The sequence below is a fragment of the Artibeus jamaicensis genome, unplaced genomic scaffold, assembly GCF_021234435.1.
Source record: "Artibeus jamaicensis isolate MK-2021 breed Jamaican fruit bat unplaced genomic scaffold, CSHL_Jam_final contig_135, whole genome shotgun sequence".
NCBI classification, from domain to species: Eukaryota; Metazoa; Chordata; class Mammalia; order Chiroptera; family Phyllostomidae; genus Artibeus; species Artibeus jamaicensis.
In genome coordinates this window covers 1,265,875-1,291,034 of record NW_026521267.1, presented here as the reverse complement: position 1 = coordinate 1,291,034, position 25,160 = coordinate 1,265,875, and the positions used below count along the sequence as shown (strand labels likewise).

The 25,160-nt window shown below is 43.5% G+C and overlaps 1 long non-coding RNA gene across 1 annotated transcript in view; it reads left to right on the top strand.

Moving 5' to 3' along the window:
- Positions 1–1,096: 1,096 nt before the first annotated feature.
- LOC119056774 (uncharacterized) overlaps positions 1,097–25,160 on the top strand; it is a 44,735-nt gene continuing 20,671 nt past the window's right edge. Inside the window, exons 1-5 of the long non-coding RNA XR_005083943.2 lie at positions 1,097–4,307; positions 19,334–19,422; positions 21,263–23,383; positions 23,996–24,097; positions 24,551–24,759. This is a non-coding gene — a long non-coding RNA (uncharacterized LOC119056774). The remainder of the gene's footprint in view (positions 4,308–19,333; positions 19,423–21,262; positions 23,384–23,995; positions 24,098–24,550; positions 24,760–25,160) is intronic.

Below are 25,160 nucleotides of genomic sequence, written 5' to 3'. Positions count from 1 at the left end.
ATGCATATTTCCTGGGAGCCATAGGACAGGGACAGGCAATGCACATTCCCAAGGTACAGTTCAGCACCCCCTCCCAGAAGAAACTCACAGTGCCACTGCCCCCAGCAATGGTCTACCATGCTCCAAGGTCTCACAGTTATCAGGGTCTTTGGGAGACATTGAGCCCTGAGTTCTCTTCCCTACTGGTTTTTGTTTCAACTTGCAACTATACAGTTTTGGGGACCATATTTCATTCAGTATTTTGGTTCCCAGGGCATTCTACCTCCCAGGACCAGGAGTGGTGGCAAGGACAGGTGTAAAAGCCAATACAATTCATAGCAAAAATGCTAATGCCCAGGACAGGTTACCAAATGACTAGATTTCACAATTCTTTGAAGAGCTGGCAGTTCAAACACACACAGCTTTAAGTTCCACAACAGCTGGGATGAGAGAATTTACTGTCTTCAATCCCAGAACAATGGGCTGTAATTTAGCCCAGCCCCTTATTGCCCCAGGCTGACGCAAAGTGAAATGTAGAGGCCAGGTCGACCAAACACGGCAGTAAGATTTAATCTGTTTCTCACATGTGAGGCAATAACAGTGAGTGGAGGGAGTGGCACAGTGATGGTCATACACAGCTTAAGTGACTGGGCAAGAAGTGTGTTGGGGGTGTGATCATAGACCCTAGGGGCCTGAACGAAGTATATACTTGAAGTCCTCCATGGCCTGGTTCTGTGAACAGTCAGGACCTATGATGAGGACAGAGCCTCTGGAAGGGCACTTCCATCCAAGGTTGCCAACAACTCACAGTGAAGGGAACAACCTGCTCCTAGCTCTCCTCTGGACCTCGGAGGTGTTCACCTTCCCTTCCTGGCACCAGCCTGCTACCTGGGCAGAGTGGAAAGTAAGCTGCCCTCTGGGCCCACTCCATACTTTTTCAGGAAGGAGAAGAGAGGCCGACCTTGTGTGTTAAACAGAAACTGCACCCTCCAGGAGAGGGAAAGTGCAGATCTGTTGTAGGAGCTAGGCATTCATTCAGCCTCCCTCACTAGAGGCAACAACCCTGCCCCAGGCCCTCACAGCTGGGTGAAACATTCCAAAATTGCCTTCCCTGACATGAAACTTCCAAAGTACAGCTTTTAGTTACTAAACCAAAAAAAAAAGCTTCAGCTACTTTTATTTTCTTGTGAAGTTAATTTTTCTTTTGAAAAAGCAAAACCAAGCTAACTTGGAATTAACCAGCCTTATCCTAACCAAGGCCTTCTAGATGCTGGACACAGGTGTCTTCCCCAGTGTCACCATTAGTCATCTTGAGGCCCTTTTACCTCATCAGTCCAGAAGCCCTGGGCCACTGGGTCCCACTGGGTAGCTGTAAAGGTGGCTTGGAGCACAGGAGGCAGAGCTGAGTCAGCAGTGGGCAGCCAGTCCACGTGCTGCAGAAACATTCCCCAGGCTTTGTCATGGCCAACTGTGCAGACTCCAGAATCAAGACGCTCAGAAGTTAAAACAAGCTCACAGCAAGGTTTGTATAAGGTCCTGGAGGAGCCCAGTAGGTAGGTTGAAGCTATGGGGCCAGCTGGTCAATGCTATGAGCTCTGCTTTTCTGCTAGAAACCAGGTAGCATCTCACTCTTAGCACCTCTCCTTCCTTGTCTGTCTATACTCCCACCACCCACCCCAAGCCACCACCATGATTCATTCATATACCCTGTCCTAAAACATTGCACTGAAAAAAGCAGGGAATCACTGGCTGCTGACATAGTACTCAGAAAATGGCATGAGGTACAGAGTAAACAATAAAACAAAAGCCCACTAGTCCCTACTGTGCTAGGACCTACTACCTGGGGATGTTGGGAGGCAGAATCTATAGGTCAGAGGGCTCTATGATCCAAATGTCCCAGGCATATTTCATGATGGTCTGGTCACTGGAGAACTTGCGTGAGCAGACAGTGTTCCTGATTACTTTCTTGGTCCACTCCTTGGGGTTCTGCAGAGAGAAGGAGATGCTAAGTAATCTCAAGTACAAGACAGACCAAGCTTCCAGAGCTTTATGATGTTCCCAAATGAGCTCTTACCTCTCACTCTGGGTGGCCTGATGGAAGAAGAGAATATGACAATCATAGTTCACTAAAGAGGGGCTCCAAGTACCAGAAAAGCTACCAAATGACTAGATAGAGTCTGAGAAGGTCCTGGCCTTCAAAATGTTCCATGTTCCACTAGGGCACAGCCCACACACACAAAAAGAAATACCACCAGATGAGTATTTGCCACAGGCAGGTCCAATTCCCAGGGGAAATGGCTGGGTGGTTTCCTTCCTAGGGGCCTCAGAGTCTGACAGTTGCCCCCAAACTTCAGCCACACCTGGAGAGACCTCCCTGAAGGGGCCACTTTCCTTGAGGTTCAGTTTAAGGTAAGCAAGAGTTCCTCCCAAAGGCCAACCTGTTCTGATACAGAAGGGGACATCAGAGCTGTCAAGTGCAGGCAATGACAGCAGCTTCCTAAGACTAGGAGGCTGAGACTGGCACCAAATCAGATGTACAAGTCCCTGAAGCCTCATCCAAGAACCTTTTAAAACAGTTTGGGAAAAAACCATCTGAACCAAAATTCTGCACAGTCATACCACCATCTCTAGTTTCTCCTCCACAGCCATCCTCTAGGGGGTGCACAGGTGGGACACTTAGGAAAAGAAGCAAAGCAGGCACCTAGGGACATCCTCTTTCACCTTCCCCAACTCAGGACTTGGGTCTTTCCATGATATCCCCTGTGAATTCCCTATGGGCCACATCAAAGCAGGGGCACCAGTCCCATGGGTCAGGCACATGCTCCACACAGAAACCTGGGACACAGGCTCTCTCCATAGCCTTCACCATCAAGTGGGGAGCTGGCATCCTGCCTTAGAAATTCTGCTCCACACAGCTGCAAGTCCCCTTAATCTACTGATTTTGAAGCTTTTACCTTTCCAAGGTGTTCACCTTAGACATGCTTTCTGTGTGCACATTGCTCCCAGGCCTGTCTCTCCACTTAGGCTGAGCTTTGCACCCATGCCTCCCTGACAATACCCACATGGAATGATCAGACTAGGGAACAGCCTATCTCTGTCCCCTTTGTAAGGGAAATTTGTGCCAGGTAGACAGCAGCTTGACCCCAGGAATCAAAAGGCACCAGTGTGGTAGATGAGAGCAGACAGATGGCCAAGACAGCTCCTGAATGGAAGATGGTAAAGAAACACCACGCTGTGTCTGGGTAGCTCACCTGATTAGAGCATCGTCCCAATATACCAAGGCTGCAGGGTCACTTCTGGGTCAGAACACATACAAGGAGCAATCAATAAATGCACAAATAAGTGGAGTAACAAATCTATTTATCTCTCTCTACATCCCCTCTCTAGAAAAAAATAGATGGATAAACAAAAGAAGCACCAGGTGCAGGGGAGCCTGAACCCAGAATGCTGCTCAGCTTCCTGAGCCCCTGGTCACCCTGCTATGGGCTACAAACTGAACTGTGACCTCCCAGGAGTGGCACAAGACAGCAGGATGCAGATGAACCCCAATGCTTCCCAAACAGGACTGCCCCTACCAACTCCGGGGTCGGAGAACCCTACCTGGTACAGCTAGTCCACCTGGCCTGGCAAGCCACATACGCTTCATAATCCACAAACACCTTGAACCTGAAAGAGGAGACAGCATCAGTAAACCAGCCACCAGGCCATGGCTGTGTCCTCATGCTCTGTAGCCCTCCTGACCATGGTGGCTGCTCTGTGTGAAATGCTAATGCCCTGGGAATATTATTCTTAAAAAAACCTCATTTTAATCCAATGATCCTTTAAAGAAATTACTGTTTATAATGCACCCTCCCAGTGCATGTAGGTTAGAACTGCACACGTGAAAGGTCTCTTCCTTTCACCTCCCAGGGAAAAGGGCACAGGGTGGCAGGCAACAGGCTCTCTGTAGCCATCTGTTCTCAGGTCCAGCTGGGCCAAGGACTGGTGATACATGCAGGATTTATGAATATAGAAATCATTCCACTTATAATTGAGTCAGAAGCGCATTTCATAAAACTGATGAAATTCTTTCTTTGATCAGACCTTGGCCAGGGCCTAGTTCCCGGTCCCAGTACCTGTGTGGTTATTATGATCTGGTCTGGTTGAAGCCAGCTGACAGCATTCATCAAAAAGAAACAAACAAAACCAACCCAAAAGCAACTAAAAGTGGAATAGGAGTCAATTCTCAGCATTCACCAGACCGCATTTACCAGTTGGTTGGAGCAAGTACTATCATATGGCAAATGGCACTGCCAATCTGTTCCAGCTTAGTAAGTCTGTAATCAAAGGTGAGTTATAATCATGTGTCAACTGCATTGTAATAAAACACTAATGACACTGCAAGTATAGTTAATTCAATTTTAATCGCTTTGTGTCACCAAGGGCCCAAATTTGTTATAGGGTTATGCCCAGCCCCACCCACCTCCCAGAGGAGTCCTGCCCACAAGAAAGGGCTCTGGAATCGTTTCGTACCATTCCCATGTGACATTACCTCCTGCTTGTCACATCCAGATAGTGCTGGGGGCCTGGGGCTGGACTGCGAAGCAGACAGTTTCTGCCACCACAGCCCCCACAGCACACCAAGCACCACAAGAGGCACTGCAAGATCTTGCCCTGGATGTAGTGGAACTTAGCAAGGTGGGTAGCCTGAGGATCAGCCCATGGGCCACAGTCAGGGAGATGTGTGTGAGCAAGCTTCAAGGCCAGCTTTCAACCCTAACAACGTGTAATTTCCAGCCCATCACAGGGACTTGTCTATCTGACCTGTCAGTGAGGGAGGACATAGGACCAAGGGGAGGCCAGTCCCACCTGTCCTACTTTAGCAGCCTATTGATGATGTCCTTGAAGCAGTCTGGCTCCTTGGGAGAGAAGAAGCCACTGCTGATCTGGTCCATAGCCTGCCTTAGCTGGGGCAGAAAGTTGTAGTATCTTGGGCATTATACCTGTGGGAAGGTTGGTCAAGTCAGCTGCTAGTCCAGTGTGTTCAGGCAGCAGCTGCAGGGCAGGTGGTGGGCACACCCCTGGCCATGTGGGCTGCTAGGCTATGTGGGCTGCTCGGCCCTGGAGAGATGGTAACGTGCTGTGATTGCAAAATCAATCCCACCTGCTCTTTTTACTGATTATAGAACAAAGGTCCCTGAAGATGTACAGTGGCACACATGGCTCCATCATATTCCCACAGGAGAGGGCTGCTCAAGAATTTGCAACTCTGCATTCCCACCCTGCATCCTGCCCCTACTCTGTAGGTTACAACAGGGTTGTGAGCATCAGGAAGTCAGAAAAGGAGGCATTTGGCAGATATGTACATCCTAGGACATGGATATGATGCAGAAATTCTGAATAATGGAGCACATGGGGTGTATACTCTCAGGCTGACAAGAACAAAGTTCTGACTTTATAGGTGACATTTGGCTTATTTATTTTTTTTATTTTTAGGTGACATTTGTATTTTTACCCAAGTAGTGCCTAAGGCTTTACCAACTCCCCAAAGAGCTTTTAGGCAACACTATCTTTTCTTTTTAATTATTACTCAGCATTAGGCTGGGGCCAGGACTCCTTGAAAATGTCCAGGGTTATGAAAAGTAAGAAAAGGCTGAGAAACTGTCATAGACCAGAAGGATGCTTTGGTTGGAATCCTGGGACAGAAAAGGTCGACAAGATGTTCATGAGAAAATGGTGAAATAAAGTATTGACTTTAATAAATAACACCATAACAGTCTTTGTTAATTAATTTTGACAATGTTCCATACTAATTAGTATAAGTAATATATAAGTAATAAGAAAAATTGGAAGGTATGTGGAACCCTGTACTGTCTTTGCATGTTTTCTATAACTCTGAAACTATTGCTAGACATGAGTTATTTTATGAAGTCAGACCAAGGAATCTCAGCAGTGGGCCAGCTTCAAATCTCCAAATCAATCAAGAGCCCCAAGGGTTTTCCCCACAGAGACCATGGCCTCTACCCTTCTGGAAGAACTTGGTCTGGATCCCTCAGACTGAACCATGTAGAATCACAGGGCAGCCAGCTCCTGCCCAAGCTGGAAGTGAGACAAGGACAGGGTGCCCACAATCATATCCCACCACCTGAGTGAGCAGGCATTAATCCTGACAAGTGGAGGCCTCACCAAGAGCCCTTTCCTCCCTGGGAATCTGAGCAATGCCCAAGACAATGCCACACTCTTGACATGTGGAGGGACACACCATTTCTAGTCCAGGGCCTTGATTTCTTCCACCTGCAAGCCAAAGGTAAAGAGGTTCTCAGCCCCAGCTTCCTCAGCCATCTCCACTCAATCTGGCAGACTCAAGACAGAAGAACCCAAAACCATTCCAGATATAATTCCACCTGCTTTCCCTGGGCTCTGATGGAGCACATCTCATGACAGCCACCTAACCCATGTGCAGAAATCTGTCAACCTGAAGCTTGTTTTGTGATTCTAGTCAGTTTTCAGAAATTAAGAAATAAACGGAACAACACTGTTAGTTCTGACTACCAACGTACAGGAAATACAAGGAACTAAAAGACATACTGAAATATACAAGAGGGAGGAAGTCAGAACAAGCAAGCTGAGGAACACACACCAACCAATTTCTGTACTAAAAATTGCAGGGGAAAATAAAGACAAACATATAGGGAAAACCTACAGAAAGGAGATTTAAGAGGCAGTGATGCTAGGCCCTTGCCAGCGTCCTCATTCAAACAAACTGCTCAAGATATTTTTAACTTTAATATCTAAGTGTCACAATGGTCTTCTGGTGGTCAAGACTCTGTGAGGATTATAGTTTAGGGGGGAAACATCACTATGACGATGTGTTAAGTGCTAAGGGGTAAAGTGTTCTAGTCTCTATGGTTTGCTATGAAACAGTCCTACTTTTCTCTAGCCTTGAATTTTTTAATTTAATTATTGTTCAAGTACAGTTTTCTGTCTTTTACTCCCATCCCAGCCCACCCTCCTAATGCTACCCACCTCCCTCCCATTTCTCCCCCCTTAGTTGTTGTCCATGTGTTCTTTATACTAGTTCCTGTAAATTCTTCCCCTTTTTTCCGTAAATTCCCTCCAGTCTCCTCTCTGGTCACTGTCAGCCTGTTCTCTATTTCAGTGTCTTTGGTTTTATTTTGCTTGCTTGTTTGTTTGTTGTTTAGCTTCCTGTTAAAGGTGAAATCATATGGTATTTGTATTTCACTGCCTGGCTTATTTCACTCACCATAATGCTTTCCTGTCCCATCCATGCTGTTTGTTGCAAAGGGTAGGAGCTCCTTCTTTCTTTCTGCTGCATAGAATTCCATTGTGTAAATGTACCATAGTTTTTGGATCCATTCATTTACTGATGGGCACCTGGGTTGCTTCCAACTCTTGGCTATTGTAAATTGTGCTGCTATGAACATTGGGGTGCATAGGTTCTTTTGGATTGGTGTTTCAGGGTTCTTAGGATATACTCCTAACAGTGGAATTGCTGGGTCCAAAGGCATATTCATTTTTATTTTTCTGAGAAAATTCCATACTGTTTTCCATAATGGTTGTACCAGTCTGCAATCCCACCAACAGTGAACTAGGGTCCCATTTTCCCCACAACCTGTCCAACATTTGTTTGTTGCTTTGTTTATGATGGCCATTCTGACCAGTGTTAAGTGATATCTCATTGTGGTTTTAATTTGCATCTCTCTGATAGCTAGCAATATTGAGCATCTTTTCATGTGTCTCTAGATCCTCAGTATGTTCTCCTTGGAGAAGCATCTGTTCAAGTCCTTTTCCCATTTTTTAATTGGGTTGCTTGTCTTAGAGTGAAGTCGTGTGACTTCTTTGTATATTTTGGAGATTAAACGCTTGTCTGAGGTATCATTGGCAAATATGTTTTCCCATACAGTTGGTTCTCTTTTTATTTTAATACTCTTTTCTTCACCCATGCACGAGCTTTTTATTTTGATGAGATCCCATTTGTTAATTCTTTCCTTTATGTCCCTTGCTCTAGGGGACATATCAGTAAAAATGTTGCTGTGTGAAATATCTGAGATTTTCTTGCCAATGTTCTCCTCTAGGATTTTAATGGTGTCATGGCTTATATTTAAGTCTTTTATCCACCTTGAATTTATTTTGGTGTATGATTTGAGTTGGTGCTCAAGTTTCATTTTTTTGCAAATGGCTGTCCAGTTCTCCCAATACCATTTGTTGAAGAGGCTATTTTTAATGCATTTTATGTTGCTGCCCTTTTTATCAAATATCAGTTACACATAGAGACTTGGGTTTATTTCTGGGCTCTCTGTTCTGTTCCATTAGTCTATGTGCGTGTTTTTTTCCAGTACCAGGCTGTTTTGATTACAGTGGCCTTGTAATACAGTTTGGTATCAGGTATTGTGATCCCTCCTACTTTGTTCTTTCTCAAAATTGCAGCTGCTATTCAGGGTTGTTTATAGTTCCACGTAAATTTTTGAAGTGTTTGTTCTATGTCTGTGAAATATGCCATTGGTACTTTAATATGTATTGCACTGAATCTGTAAATTGCTTTGGATAGTTTGGATATTTTGATGATGTTAATTCTTCTAGTCCATGACTACTGTGTGTGTTTCCATTTGTGTCTTCCTTGACTTCTTTCTTCAGTGTTGTGTAGTTTTCTGCATACAGGTCTTTTACGTCCTTGGTTAGATTTATTCCCAGATATTTTATTTTTCTTTTTGGTATATTGAATGGGATTTTTCTCAATTTCTGCTTCTGTTGTTTCATTGTTAGTATACAAAATGCCTTTGATTTCTGGATATTGATTTTGTATCTTGCTGTTATGCCAAATTCATTTCTGGATATTGATTTTGTATCTTGCTGTTATGCCAAATTCATTTCTTAGGTTGAGCAGTTTTTGGGTAGAGTCTATAGGATTTTCCATGTACACTATCATGTCATCTGCAAACAATGACAGTTTTGTTTCCTCCTTTCCGATTTGGATGCCTTTTATTTCCTTTTCTTCTGTGATTACTTTGGCTGAAACTTCCAATACTGTATTGAATAGAAGTGGTGAAGTGGACAACCTTGTCTAGTTCCCGATCTTAGTGGAAAAGCTTTTAGTTTTTTCCCATTGATTATGATGTTGGCTGTAGGTCTCTCATATATGGCCTTTATTATATTAAGGAATGCTGGACCAACGCCAAGATGGAGGCGTAGGTGGAAACACCTTGCATCCCTGCACAACCAAATCTGAAAACAACAAAGTTTTAACAATAACCAATGCAACCAAACCACACAGAAAATTGACAATACAGAGTCCAAAAACAACGAAATGCTCAGCTAAACCGGTAAGAGGGGCGAAGCCAGCAGCAGAGCGGGTTGGCCAAAAAGATCACCGACCAGGGTGGTGTGCAAGCAGCTGAAGGCGTGGATCCCAGATGCGGGCTAGCTACAGGCGTACACAGGGAAGAGGCGCGGCTGTCTGTCTGCAGTCGGTCGAGCATTTGCTTGCAGATAAACCAGTGAAGAGGCGAGCATTGAGACCTCATGGCACAGAGCAGCGGGATCCCACATTTCCGCTCAGATAAACAGGTGGGGTGAGTGGTGGGACGGACTGGGCTAGTGGAGAGGGCTGCCATTGCTCCCTCTCTGACCCTGCCCCACATATAGCGTCACAAACCAGCAACCAGGGTGGCCCCACCCTGGTAAACAACTAAGGCTCCTCTCCTCATACATCACAGGCACAAACAGATAAAAACATGGCTCAAGAACAACTCAGAGCCCCAGAGAAGATAAATCTAAGCTATGAAGAAACAGCCAAACTTTCAGATGCACAGTTCAAAACACTGGTGATCAGGATGCTCACAGAACAGGTTGATTTTAGCCACAAATTAGAGGAACATATGAAGGCTAAACTAATTGAAATGAATTGTAATGCACAGGAAACCAATAGTAATGGAAAGGAGACTGGGACTCAAATTAAGGGAGTAGACGAGAAGGAAGGAAAAAATGACCAAACAGAAAAGAATGAAAAAACAAGAATTCAAAAGAATGAGGAGAGTCTTAGGAACCTCCAGGACATCTTTAAATGTTCCAACATTCTAATTATAGGGGTACCGGAAGGGGAATAGGAACAGCCACCAGTGGCAAATTTATGTGAAGAAATCATAAAGGAGAACATCCTCCATCTGGCAAAGGAAATAGACTGCCAGGAAATCCAGGAAGCTCAGAGAGTCCTAAAAAAGTTGGACCCAAGAAGGAACACACCAAGGCACATCATCATTACATTAGCTAAGATGAAAATGAAGGAGAGAATCCTAGAAGCAGCAAGAGATAGGGGACAGTCACCTACAAAGGAGTTCCCATCAGACTGTCAGCTGATTTCTCAAAAGAGACCTTACAGGCAAGAAGGGACTGGAAAGAAGTATTCGAAGCCATGAAAACCAAAGACCTACATCCAAGATTGCTCTATCCAGCAAAGTTTTCATTTAGAATGGAAGGGCAGATAAAGTGCTTCTCAGATAAGACCAAATTTAAGAAGTTCATCATCACCAAGCCCTTATTATATGAAATGTTAAAGAGACTTACCTAAGAAAAAGAAGATAACAAATATGAACAGTTAAAGGACAGCAAACTCACAGTTATCAACAACCACACCTAAAACAAAAGCAAATTAAGAAGACAGCTAGATCAGGAGTGAACCATAGAAATGAAGATCACATGGAGAATTAGCAACAGGGGAGTGGGAGGAGGAGAAGGGGGAGAAGGTACAGAAAATAAGTAGCATAGACAGTAGATAGAAAATAGATAGGGGGAGGGTAAGAATAGTAGGGGAAATACAGAATCTAAAGAACTTTAGTTCACGTGTTCATGAACTAAAGGGGAAGAATGATGGGGGGAATGGTGCAGGGTGGAGGGGAACGGGGGAATGGAACAAATGTAATGACCTAATCAATAAAAAAATGTTAAAAGAAAAAAAAAGGAATGCTCCCTGTATTCCCACTTTGGTGAGTGTTTTTATTATGAATGGATGTTGTACCTTATCAAAAGCTTTTTCCATGCTTGCCGCTATGATCATGTGGTTTTTGTCTTTGCTTTTGTTTATGTGATGTATTACATTTACTGACTTGGGAATATTGAGCCATCCTTGCATCCCTGGGATGAATCCCGCTTGGTTATGGTGAATGATATATTTAATGTATTGTTGGATGCAGTTTGCCAATATTTTGTTGAGGATTTTAGCTTCTATGTTCATCAGCAATATTGGCCTGAAGTTTTCTTTCTTTGTGGTGTCTTTATCTGGGTTTGGGATTAGGATGATGCTGCCTTCATAAAAAGAGTTTGGGAGTTTTCCATCATTTGGGATTTTTTGGAATAGTCTGTGAAGAATAGGGGTTAGCTCTTCCTACATGCTATGTAGAATTCTCCTGTGAAACCATCTGGTCCAGGGCTTTTGTGTGACGGGAGATTTTGATTACTGCTTCAAATTCATTTGCTGTTATTGGTCTATTCAGGCTTTGTGCTTCTTCATTGAGTGTTTGAAGATTATATTTTTATAGAAATGTGTTCCTTTCACCTAAGTTTCCAAATTTCTTGGCATACAGTTCTTCATAGTAATTTCTTACAATCCTTTGTATTTCTGTGGGTTCAGTTTTAATCTCTCCTCTTTCATTTCTGATTGTGTTTATTTGGGCCCTCTCTACTCTTTTCTTGATGAGCCTCCTTAAAGGCTTGTCAATTTTGTTTATCTTTTCAAAAACCCAGCTCCTGGATTCATTGATTTTTGGAATTGTGCTTTTAGTCTCTATGGCATTTAATTCTGCTCTGATCTTGGTTATTTCCTTCCTTCTACTTGTTCTGGGATGTCTCTGTTTTTGTTCCTTGGGTTCTTGTAGGCATGGGGTTAGGCTGTTTGTTTGAAATGTTTCTGTCTTTTTTAGAAAGGCCTGTATTGCTATGAACTTCCCTCTCAGGACTGCCTTCACTGTGTCCCATAAGTTTTGGGTTGTTGTGAGTTTATTTTTATTTGTTTCCAGAAACTTTTTGATTTATCCCCTAATTTCATTCTTGACCCATTCGGTGTTTAATACCATGCCATTCAATCTCCAGGATTTGGGGTATTGGGGTTTTTTCCTTTGGAGTTGGTTTCTAGTTTCAGTCCCTTGTGGTTGGAGAAAATGTTTGGTATAATTTCAATTTTCTTGAACTTTTTGAGGCTCCCTTTGTGTCCTATATGTGGTCTATCTTTGAAAACGTTCCATGTGCATTTGAAAAGAATGTGTATTTAGCTTCTTTGGGATGAAGGGCTGTATATACATCAGTTAAGTCCATTTCATCCAGGGTGTTGTTTAATGCCACAATATCTTTGTTGATTTTTGTTTGGGAGATTTGTTTATTTTTGACAGTGGGGTGTTAAAATCTCCAACTATAATTTTGTTGCTGTCAGTCTCTTTCTTGAAGTCCTCTAAGATTTTCTTTATATATTTTGGTGCTCCTATGTTGGGTGCATATATATGTACAATGTGAATGTCTTCTTGGTGGATTCTTCCCTTGAGCATTATGAAGTGACCTTCTGGGTCTCTCTCTCTTTATGGCCCTTTTTTGAAGTCATTTTGTCTGATACGAGTATTGCTACCCTGGCTTTTTTTTTTTTTTTGGTCTGTTTGCTTGGAAAATTTGTTTCCAGCCCTTCCAGACCGTCTGTGATGGTCTTTTGTCCTGAGGTGGGTCTCTTGTAGGCAGCATATGTGTGGGTCAGGCTTTCTTATCTGTTCAGGTATTCTGTCTTTTGATTGGAGCATTTAATCAGTTTAAAGGTTATTATTGGTAGGTACTTATTCATTGCCATTTTTGTACCTGTGTTCCTCTTGTCTCTTTTCCTTCCTTTGCTTAGAGCAGTCCTTCAGTATCTCTTGCAGAGCTGTTTTGGTGGAGGTGTATTCTTTTAGACTTCTTTTGTCTTGAAAGCTCTTTATTTGGCCTCCTATCTTGATTGAGAGCCTTGCTGGTAAAGTAGCCTTGGTTGTAGGCCTCTGGTTTTCATAACTTGGAATATTCTTGCCATTCTCTTCTTTTTTTAAATTGTATTGATTATGCCATTACAGTTGTTCTATTCCCCCCATCATTCCTCTGTACCCTGCACAACCCTCTCCCCATTTCCCCCCTTTTGTTTGTGAACACATGTATCAAATTCTTTAGATTCTATATTTCTCCTACTATTCTTACCCTCCCCCTATCTATTTTCTATCTACAGTATATGCTACTTATTTTCTGTACCTTCTGCCCCCTTCTCCTCCTCCCACTCCCCTGTTGCTAAACCTCCATGTGATCTTCATTTCTATGGTTCACTCCTGATCTAGCTGTCTTCTTAATTTGCTTTTGTTTTAGGTGTGGTTGTTAATAACGGAGTTTGCTGTCCTTTCACTGTTCATCTTTTTGATCTTCTTTTTCTTAGGTAAGTCCCTTTAACATTTCATACAATAAGGGCTTGGTGATGATGAACTTCTTGAATTTGATCTTATCTGAGAAGCACTTTATCTGCCCTTCCATTCTAAATGAAAGTTTTGCTGGATAGAGCAATCTTGGTTGTAGGTCTTTGGATTTCATGACTTGGAATACCTCTTTCCAGCCCCTTCTTGCCTGTAAGGTCTCTTTTGAGAAATCAGCTGACAGTCTGATGGGAACTCCTTTGTAGGTGACTGTCCCCTATCTCTTGCTGCTTCTAGGATTCTCTCCTTATATTTGATGTTGGATAATGTAATTATGATGTGCCTTGGTGTGTTCCTTCTTGGGTCCAACTTTTTTAGGACTCTCTGAGCTTCCTGGATTTCCTGGCAGTCTATTTCCTTTGCCAGACGGAGGATGTTCTCCTTTATGATTTGTCACATAAGTTTTCCACTGGTGGCTGTTCCTCTTCCCCTTCTGGTATCCCTATAATTCGGATTTTGGAGCATTTAAAGATGTCCTGAAGGTTTCTAAGCCTGTCCTCATTTTTTTTTTTTGAATTCTTGTTTCTTCATGTTTTTTTGTATGGTCATTTTTTTTCTTCTTTCTTGTTCCCTCCCTTGATTTGAGTCCCAGTTTCCTTTCCATTACTATTGCTTTCCTATGCATTTCCTTTCATTTTAATTAGTTTATGTGTTCCTCTAATTTGTGGCTAAAATCAACCTGTTCTGTGTGCATTCTGATCACCAGTGTTTTGAACTGTGCCTCTGATAGGTTGGCAATTTCTCGTTTGCTTAGATTTTTGGTCTCTGGGGCTCTGAGTTGTTCTTGAACACTGTTTCGATCTGTTCCTGCCAGTCTAGCTGAGTGCTTTGTTGTTGTCGGACTCTGTATTGTTCAATTTTCTGTGTTTTGGCTGCATTTATTTTTACTAAAACTTTGTTGTTTTTAGATTTGCTTGTGTGAGAAGGCAAAATGTTTCCTTCTACGCCTCCATCTTGGTGGAAGTCCCGCCATTCTCTTCTTGCTTGTAGTGTTTCCATTGAGAAGTCGTAGCTAACCTTATTGGGGCTCCCGTGTATGTTACTTCCTTTTCCCCCTTGTTGCACTTAAGATTCTTTATCTTGGAATTCGGTCATTTTAATGATGATGTGTCTTGAACTGGGCCTCTTTGGGTTCCTCTTGATTGGGACTCTCTGTGTTTCTTGGATTTGTGTGACTTTTTCTCTCATCAAATTAGGGAAGTTTTTCCTTATTACTTTTTCAAATAGGTTTTCTATCATTTGTTCTTCTTTTTCTCCTTCTGGTATCCCTATTATTCGGATATTATTACATTTCTTATTGTCTTGCATTTCTCTTAATCCCTCTTCATTCTTTCTGAGCCTCTTTCCCTTTTCTTGCTCTTTCTGCGAGTTGATTTCTACTTTGTCCTCCAACTCACTGATCTGATCTTCTGATTCATTGATCCTTCCTTTGATTTTTTCTACTGTGTTCTTCAGTTCAGAAATTTTATTCTCCATTTCCTCTTGGCCTTTGCTAATAGGTTCTGTTTCCTTTTTCATGTTGATATAGTTTGCGGAGACGTCATTGTAGCTCCCCTGTAGTTTCTGGTAGCTCATTGTGAGCTCTTTGAACTTCCTGATAACCAGTGGTTTGAATTCAATATCTGATAGTTGACTTGCCTCTATTTCAGCTAACATTCTTTCTGAGGCTTCCTCCTCTTCTTTCATTAGGGGCTCATTTCTTTGTCTTCCCATTGTTTGTGAGACTCTTCTTGTTAGCCTCAGCTTCTTAAATTGATCTGTTTTGACTCTCTGGGTTTATGGTGTGAACTTCTGTGGTAGAATACCTGTGAAGTTCAGTGGTGAAGTCTCCTTCAGGTATCCTGATGTTCTCTACTTCCACCTAGTCCTTTTTTTTGTGTGTGTGATCAGTTGGAAGGGGAGGCAAAATGGTTTATGACAGCAGGAGAGTATTTTGTGATTTTACAGTCACAGCCGGTAGAAAAGTGATAGAAGATCTTTAGGCATAATCTTCAACCCAACTTGCCACTTTTAGGAAAGGATGGAACTGGAAAGCATTATGCTGAGTGAAGTAAGCCAGGTGTTGAGGGACAAATACCATATGATCTCACCTTTAACAGGAAGCTAAACAACAAAACAAACAAGCAAGCAAAATAAAAACAAAGACACTGAAATGGAGAACGGGGGGGATGGCGACCAGAGGGGGGAGAATTTCAGGGGAAAAAGGGGAGGGATTTAGAGGAGCTAGTATAAAGGACACATGGACAACAGCTAAGGGGGGTGGAAATGGGAGGGAGGTGGAAATGGGAGGGAGGTGGGGAGCATGAGGGGTGGGCTAGGAAGGGAGTAAAAGGCCGAAAACTGTACTTGAAAAATAATTAAATAAAAAATTAAAAAAAAAGAAAGGATGGACAATAGATAAGTCTCTTGTTGGGGAGGGAAGGCTTGTGAGTTGGATCTAAAAATAGTGAGGTTGCAGGCGGTAAGATTCTGAAATAAGGTGAGAGTAAAGGATAGTAAATAGGTGTAGTGTGCGAGCAAATAGAGTTAATCACTACAGTAGTAGAATTCAGGAACCTGTAAAGTGGGCTAAGATCTGGGAGGTGTGTTGTGAAGTATTTACAGTTGTATAGAACAGCTATTATTTACAGTAATATTAGAGCAACAATCATATGATGGACTCTATGTGACCTGGATAACATGAATAGGGGGTATAGAACTTTGGGTAGTGTGCTAAATGAAAACAAATGGCGTGAAGTATAGAAAATTAGCAGTACACTGTGGAGGAGAGAACAGGGGAAACCTGTCAAATGATACAATATAACCAATCAAGGCAAAGTAGCCTATACAGAAAGAGGAGGAATACAAAGATATTATTAAAATATAAAAGAAGTAAGAATAATGAAAATAATAATAATACAAATATGCAGTGACTTGTGGCTTCTCTGCTATAGCAAAGTGAAATTTTTCTCTCTGTCTCTACTCTTAGGATGCCCCCTCTTTGGGTCCAACTTTGGTCTTTTCGAGGTTCCAAGTTGTTTGTGTCCCTTGTGGGTAAAATAAAAGAAAACAAACAAACAATGAAAAGGCAGGAGAATGGAGGAAAAAGCTATAAGTTTGGAAAGAAAGGAAGAATGAATAAAACGGAATAAGAAAGGAGACGAAAAAACTATTGAAAGATAAAATAATAATAAAATTAAAAAGATACAAGATTACTAAAAAAAAAAACCACCAAAAAACCATCTCTTATTGATTTCAAACTGGCCAAACCAGTTTTTCTGGCTGCAGCAGGCTGAGGGTTGATTGGTATGGTCTTTCTGCAAGTGCTCTCCCAAGAGCTAGCCCGGCACCTCTCCCCAGTGCCCCACAAAGGCAATCTAGATTCTTTTCAGAGCACTTTCCCTAGGGGTCCTCTCTGTGGGCTGAGATATAGGCCTACACCAGCCAGGCTGCCTGGGTCCTGCGGGATCTGTCACAGACCTTCCCACTTCTTTGGGGGAACTCAAGGGCTTCTGCCCATCCTGTGGATCACTGCCAGGCTGGGTGGGGAGCAGGCCAAGCTGCTGTGGCAAGAGAATCCTTCAATTTTCTTCCCCCAAAAATTTCTCCAGAAAGCCTGCTTCTCAGCCCAGCCTAATCCCCCAGCCAGACCAGTGACTGCTGGAGTCAGAGCCCGACAATGAGCCTCTCAATTCTCCCGGGCTGGCGACCAGAGTCTATGGTTGAGCATGGCCTGTTGTCTTTATTACCCTCTCCGTAACTCAAGTAGACAGGTCTCTGCCTGGTGTTGCCCAACCTTGCTTAAGATGGGGAGGGAGCTGATGACCTGGCTCTCTCCCAAGTACCCTATAGCAGACCCGAGGCTCAAAAAGAGTCTGCCATAGACCTGTCGGGTGCTGGGGCTCCTGAAGAGTTCATGGCAGACACCCCCAGCACTGCTCACAGGCTAAGGCTGCTGGGCACTGGGCGCTGCTGCTCTTGTCTTTGCTCAGGTCCCCAAGACCCCACTGACCTGCAGCTATCTCCTTACTGCCTGGTCCTTTAGTGTCCATCACAATCTCTGGTCTCTTATTTTCATAAATGCTGGGGAACTGTTGGTTGTTTGCCCTGTTCCTTCATAGATCTGCCAGAATTTTCTCCCATGTGTACAGGAAATGGAATCTGCTCCGTCCTACTCCATCACCATCTTCCTTCCTCCATAAATTACTTTACTGTTGTTCAATTACAGTTGTCTGCATTTTCTCCCCACCACTCCCCCCACCTGCCAATAATACCTTTGATAAAGACTTAATATTCAAATTATTTAAAGAACTTAATATAACTTAACACACAAAAAACCCAACACAATTAAAGAACAGGTAGAGGTCCTAAATACTTCTCCAAAAAGGACATACAAATAACCAATAGACATGTGAAAAAATGCTCAAAATCACTAATCATTAGAGGAATGCAAGTTAAAATCAGAATGAGATATCACCTCTCACCTATCAGAATGGCTATCATCAATAAGTGAACTAACATTTAGTGAAGATGTGGAGACAAGGGAACCCTCTTGCACTGTTGGTGAGAATGCAGATTGGTGCAGACACGATGTAAAATAGTATGAAGTTTCCTCAAAAAAAAAAAAAAGAAAAATGAATTTGCCTTTGAACCAGCTATCCTACTTCTGGGTATATATTTGAAGAAATTCAAAACACTAATTCAAAAAGACATAGGTACCTCTATGTTCATTGCAGGGTTATTTACAATCACCAGGATATGGAAACAATCCAAGTGCCCATCAATAAAATGTGTGAATAAAGAAGATGTGGTGCAGATACACAATGCACTAGAATTTAGCCATAAAAAGGATTAAATTTTACCATTTGCAACAGCATGAATAAATCTAGAGGGTATTATGTTAAGTGAAATAGGTCAGAGAAAGACAAGTACCATGATTTCACTTATACATGGAATCTAAAAAGAACAAAATAAATGAACAAAATAAACAATCAAAATAGAAACAGACTCATAGATGCAGAGAATAAACAAATATCTCTGAGACTTTGCTTTTGGTTATTTTGGATATATACCTAGATGTGGAATTGTTAGATCATATGGTAATCCTATGTTTGAATTTTTGAGGAACCATTATACTGGTGGCTCCACCATTTTACATTCCCACCAACAGTACACAGGGGTTTCTGTGAAGCAGGACTACTTTGTGGTGGCTGCCACCCTGCCAGACATTATCTGCTGCTTTAAGTCCTCCAAGTTTGGCTGCCGGGACCCAGTGAGAACTTGTTTTGAGATATTCCCAGATAAGGTTTGTTTGTTCACTTGGGATTTGAACTCAGTGGGGAAGGACAGGATGTTCTCAGGCTTGGCTTTTTCCTTAAGGCCAGGGCGTGTGTGGACAACAGCATCCCCTCATCTTGGTTTCTTCATCATTGGTGGGTGGGACAGTCCCCCTTCTTTACCGACCAGGGCCACACTGTGCCTCACTAGGAGTCAAGGCACTAAGAACACTGTAAAAGTCTCCCGTGGGTAAAGCTGGACGTCTTTGGCAGGCTCTGTTTGGTGATTTTATTTTATTTTTTTCTGTTCAGTATTTTTATATAAATCCAACATATCTTAGGTGAGAGAGTCTTGGGAGGTGGGGGTTGGGAGTCCTGTACCTCCTGGACACCTGCAGTAGAGCAAACATGATGCAGAGTCAACCTGTGGGGTCCTCCTGGTCCCTCTCAGTGGCCCTTGGGCCCTGCTCCTTGGCTGGTTTCAAGCCAAGCCTAGCACCTACTTTGTCTTCTCCCTACTGTCAGCCCTGTAGAGTCCTTGGGGTGAGTGGCTGAGCACCTCAGGCCTACACATGCTGACTATGTAAACCCATTCCATGAATGAAAGGTAATTGAAGGTACCACTTTGTTTGACTTCAGGTTGCCATTCAGCTGAATGACACCCAGCCCTTGCCATTCCTGAGCTTGTGCAGATCCTGGTGGATGTGGATAAAGTGGACTGGGAAAAGGTTAGCATGAAGACAAGGGCATGGGACTACAGTGTCTCCTTCAGTCCTGAGTGTTGGGTGATGGCATCCCCCATAGAGCTGGGAATATGGAGTGATTGTGTCCCCTGCAGACCTGGGCACATACATAGGAGTGATGGTATTCCCTGCAGATGTGGGTATTGGGTGATGGCATCCCCCACAGAGCTGGGAATATATAATGATGATGTCCCCTGCAGTCCTGGGCCACAGACATAGTATTCCCTATGGAGGTGGGCTTGGGGTGACCGTATCCTCCTGACTTTGGGGTTTATCTCAGTAATAGTTATGAGTACTGAGCTAGTGCTACAAAACTGAGGGAGGCCTCTTCCCTGTGGCTTTGGCAAAATGGAGGGACATTTTCCCTGAGATGACGGGGACTGTGGGGAGAACAAAGATCCAGGAGGCTCTGGTGTTTCTTCCAAAAGACCAAAACACAGTGAGTGGGAACATGGGTACAGGGGCATAGAAGAATAGATTTTTTGGAAGCCAAGAAAAGGATTCTGACACTACTTAGGGCTTCTAATATATATTTCTCATCTTAGAAATCATGGCAAAAACTCCAGAAGTCTTAAATAAATACATTGTTTACATCTTTATTGGTTTGTTTTCATGACTTATTTTGGTCTCAGATTCTTTACTATGATGGTGTATTCTTAATCTACACTAATTAGATCATAAAACAAAACTTATCCTGTTTTATAGAACCCAGAGCCCCTCTGTGGTCTTGGGGTGTACCTGATGGGATTAGGTGGCCCATCTTGGTCCTTCCCACTCCTGGCCAGTAGAGAGCAGGGCCATACAGTTTATAAGTGTTCTCTGGACTGTGGGTGTTAAGTCATTTTAGTGGAAATAAAATAGAAAACTGCTTAGTGCTCTGTTTTGTTTACCAATGAAATATGGTTTACAGAGAACCCTCATGTACTATTGGTAAGAGTGAAGCCACTATGAAAAACACTGTGGAGGGTCCTCAACAAATTAAAAATGGAACTGTTTCCTCTTCTGGGTATACAAGTATATACAAAGAAACCATTTCAAAAGCATATATGCACCCCTATATGTCATAAAAAAAGAGTGAAATCTTACCATTGTAGCAACATGGATGGACCCAGAGGGTATTATGCTAAATGAAATCAGTCAGTTGGAGAAAGACAAATAGTATATGATTTAACTTACATGTGGAATCTAAAGAACAAAACGAATGAGCAAACAAAACTGAAACGGTGTTATAGATACAGAGATCAGACTGATGACTGCCAAAATGGATGGTGGTTGGGGGAGTGGGTGAAAAATGTGAAGGCATTAAGAAAGACAAACCAGTAGTTACAAACTACTCACAAGAATGTGAAGTACAGCATAAAGAATATAGTCAATAATTTTGTAATAACTGTATTTGGTGTCAGGTGGGTCCTGGAAATTTAATGGGGAGTACTTCATTAAATCTGTGATTATCTAACAACTATGCTGTATACTTGAACCTAATACAAAATAATGTTGAATGTAAACTGTAATTGAAAACTAAATGAAATCGTTTACAAAGCAGGAAACTGAGGTGATTCTAGGTAGTAGGGTAAGCTTTATTCATTTGTGTGTGTTTGCTGGGTCAGGGTGCAAAATGTTTGTGGATCATATTAGGAAAATGAAGGGAATTGAGCTCAACTGCAGTTTTGAGGAAGTTCTAGATAGGCCCCAGAGAGTAGAGGCTCCTTTCTGGTAACATGTTAACATCTGTCTTTGATCTTAGACTTCCCTTTTACTTAGGCATTTGGCAAAAGAGATGCATGTTTCTAAACAAAGAACCCTGGAATGTTCTGAAATGTTTTAGGCTTGGCAAATCACAAAGAAAACCTGTGTAAACCTGTACACCAACTACATCGTGCTGCCCAAGGCTTTGGAGTGCTGGCCTGTGTCCATGTTTGAGAAACTGCTGCCACGGCACCTGGAGATCATCTATGCCATCAACCAGAGGCACCTGGATGCAGGCATTGGCTGTGCTGGGGTTGGGGTTGGGTTGGTGGGCTGCACCCATGCCAAGGGGCCCTTCTTTTTTCTCCACATTACTTCTTGAATCAAATAGCCTCTGTCCAGCAGAGGACTTTGAGGTGTGAGGGCTGTTACTTTGCAGAGCTGTTGGCTAATCCCCTACCTAGACCTCTGGTGTATATGTGGGAGTTATGGATTTGGGTCCTTTTAAGATGTTCCTGTTCCCTTGTTGGTTTTTGATTTAAGTGTCTGTTCTTGGAATGTCAAAGACTTTATCCTGAGATGACTTAGCAGCAATTCAGTGATTTGGAAACAAACCCCCAGTTGTCATTGTTACCTGCAGAAAAGTGGTATAAGAACAGGGGGTCTTGAAATTTAGGTATGATTATAGTTCATTTTTTAACCTTTTGGTAAAAAGGCAGCTATTCCAGCTGTCAAAATGTGATTAAAACCTACTTAGGCCGACAGGGACAGCATTCCCATCTTTTCCTTGTAAGTCACATGGCATGGCCCTAGCACTGATGGTTCTCTAGTCTGATGCTGACACAGCAGCTCTGCTGAGCCCTCAGGCTGGACCTAGCTCATCCCTGGACTCAGGCAGCATGGGAGGAGGGGCTCTCAGAGGTGCATCCAGGGTATTTAAGTGCAAGTCTGGGGTGTAGCAGCCCCAAGGTTTTCTTGAAGGAGACCAGACTTGCCGCAGGGAGTCCTTAACCCACTGTGGGACTTTTGGCACTTCTGCTCATGGTTCTTTGTCAAGGCAACAGCAAGTGTCTGCCCTGTTCCCCAGGGATGTGGACTACCTGCAGAGGATGCCTCTGATTGAGGAAGGGGACTACAAGCAGATTAATATAGCCCAACATGTGCGTGATTGGATCCCATGCTATCAATGGCGTAGCTAGAATCCACTCAAAGACCATAAAACAGTCAGTGTGAGTGATCCAGTGTTTGCCCTGAGCTAGGGCATAACTCCTTTCTGACCCCACACCTGTCTCTAGGAACTGTCAGTTACCCATATGTATAGTGGCTGAGGCATATGGCCCATGCTCCACACCATTATTGTGCTGCCCTTGTGGGCATTGGCTGACCTACTCAAAGCACCCTGGCCAATAGGTGATGTTGAGGAGGCAAACCTTCTCATCACCAGTGGCTCCTTTTTTTGTGCATTGTGGATATGTCCAGGCAAGGGCTCTGCTCCTATAGCCATCTGTTGCTGGCTGAATACCATGAGGGCCCCACCTGGCAATGAGTGGCCTGGCTTAAATAGGGTGGAGGTTAGGGTATGATGGGCAGGGGCTGATCACTGTGAGGGTGGAGGAATTCTTTGGTCAGATCTTGTGCTTCCTGTCCCATCTTGGTGGGATGTGATCTTAGAGTTTCTTCCACTCTCACACTTCTGAGAGTGCTAGGTGGGCCTAAACCAGGTCTGTCCATGTGGAGACTTCTGTGTCCCTGGTGCCTGCCCAGAGGCTTTTAAGCCCCACAGTTGGTGGGGGGCAGGGTGAGGGGTGGTCCATATTGTACAGATACAGAAACTGAGCCCCAATTTCTCCACTATGGTTTTTACTTTAGAAACTGGCCAGGTCCCGCTACCTGTGAAGTTATAGCTAGCCTGTATTATCAACTGTGGGGTACACTGAAAAGTATGTACTGCATGTCTGCTGTTCTCCAAGTATGCAGTTCCTCTTCAAGTGTGCAGTAATGCTGGCTGCTCTACATTCTTTAGAAAACAAAACAGGAAAAACTGACTTTCAGAACCTTCCAGGGGATTTCCTTATAAGGTCCTCATGTTTTTCTTGCTCACCTTGTTAAGAACACAGCATTTGTCACCATTTCCTGTTTTCTTTGGTTTTAGCTTTAAGGATTTTTACAATCTGGAGCCAGAAAAGTTCCAGAATAAGACAAATGGCATCATGTCTGGACGGTGGTTGCTCCTGAGTAACCTGGGGCTGGATGAATGGAGGTGAGACTGGCCACCTCTGAGTTCACAGGGGAACTGTGGACACAGTTAGAGCCAAGGCTACCATCCTCCTGGTGTTGTCAGGCTCATCGTTAGTGGGTGCTGACCGGGCAGTAAACTGCTCCTTAGTGTGTGGACCAGCAGTGGCTCCTGGATGGGAATAGGTGGGTTCCATCTGCCACCCCCAGGCATGGGAGCACTGGGCCAGACAAGGCAGTAAGTCAATGTTCTCTGGGACCTGTGGGCTGGAATTCAGAATTGAGGTCCTGGGGTTTCAGGAAGGGCTAGGGTGGGGCCACCCAGCCAAGTGTTAAACCATAGGCTAGTAGCTAAAGAGGTCTGGGGAGCCAAAGATGTAGTATATTGACTTGTGTGCTTAATCAGGAGGGAAAGAAATGAAATGTCATACATACCAGGTGGTGTGCTAGACCTGAGGATGAGCAGACAGCTGTACAGGCAGTGTCTGGCTAGGGCTGTGCATGTGTCAGGGAGAGGATAGCAGAGCTGAGATCTGAAGAGTGAATGGGGGTAGCCAGAAAACAGAGGCTTGGGCAACAAAATGGGAAGATGGTCCCCAAATGAGGCAAAACCACATGTCCCTTTTTGATCTTCCAGAAAATTGGGGAGGGTTTTCTGACCAACCTGAGCCAATTGAAGAAGCTGCTGCCCTTGGTTAATGATGAGTCTGTCATCAGGGACATGGCCAAGGTCAAGCAGGTAGGCCTGTATACAGCTTGTCCTTGCTGCCTCACCTCATGTGGGGCAGTGTCCCTGCCTGTTCTGTGTTGGGGCCCAGGAGCTTCAAAGTCCATCCTGTTTACTGAGCTTTTCAGTTGAGGACTGGACTGACCTCAGGTCATGCAGCAGGCAGGTGGGCAGGTAGGTGAATGCAGACCTTCAGAACATCCTTGAGCACACTGCCCTGACTTTTCCTCACTTTGCTGCCACCCCTTAGCTCCTCAGCTGTGGTATTCTGGTATTCATTCCCCTCCCCTGGGGCAGCAGCAGATCTCCTGGTGGAATTTCCCTCTGTGCCATATTTCTGACAGAAGGATGGAAATATTCTCAATGGAGGTGGAAACCCAAGCATTAGCTTGATGTTGGGGAGCATGTGGGTTTTCTTCTGTGAACTGTCTACCCATCCATCATCCATTCCTTTATTCTCCCCAGGAAAATAAGTTGAAGTTCTCTGCCTTGTTGGAGAAGGAGTACAAGGTGAGAATCAACCCCTGCTCCATGTCTGACATGCATATGAAGGGGATCCATGAGTATAAGCAGCAGCTGCTGAACTGCCTGCACATCACCACCCTCTGCAACCATGAATATAACCTCATACTCCCGCTCACTAGCTCATCCTAGGGCCTGGGCCTTTCATGCAGGTAAGCAGTGAGGGGGCTGTGTGTGGCATTGCACATTTACTTTAAGCAAGAGCTTTATGTTTTTCTGTGTGCTCAGTGTCAGAGTAGTTACAAAGGAGCAAAGGGTGAGCTCTGTCTCCAGTCTAGTCTGATTGTGGTATAGGCTTAAGATACCTGAGGCAGGCAAACAGCTAAATGCCTCAGAAGGGCCATGGATTGCCTCAGGCTGTCAGTGTGACACAAAGGCTAGGTGTTATGTTCAGTTCAGTTTTTATTTTAAATTTAGTTATTTATTAGACGAGTTATTTGGAAAGCTTTGACATATTAGAGGCATTTAAATAGTATATATTACACTTATACATTTACCTTCGATTGTTTGAGCAACATCTAAATATGAAGAAATATAAATCAAAGACCCCTAA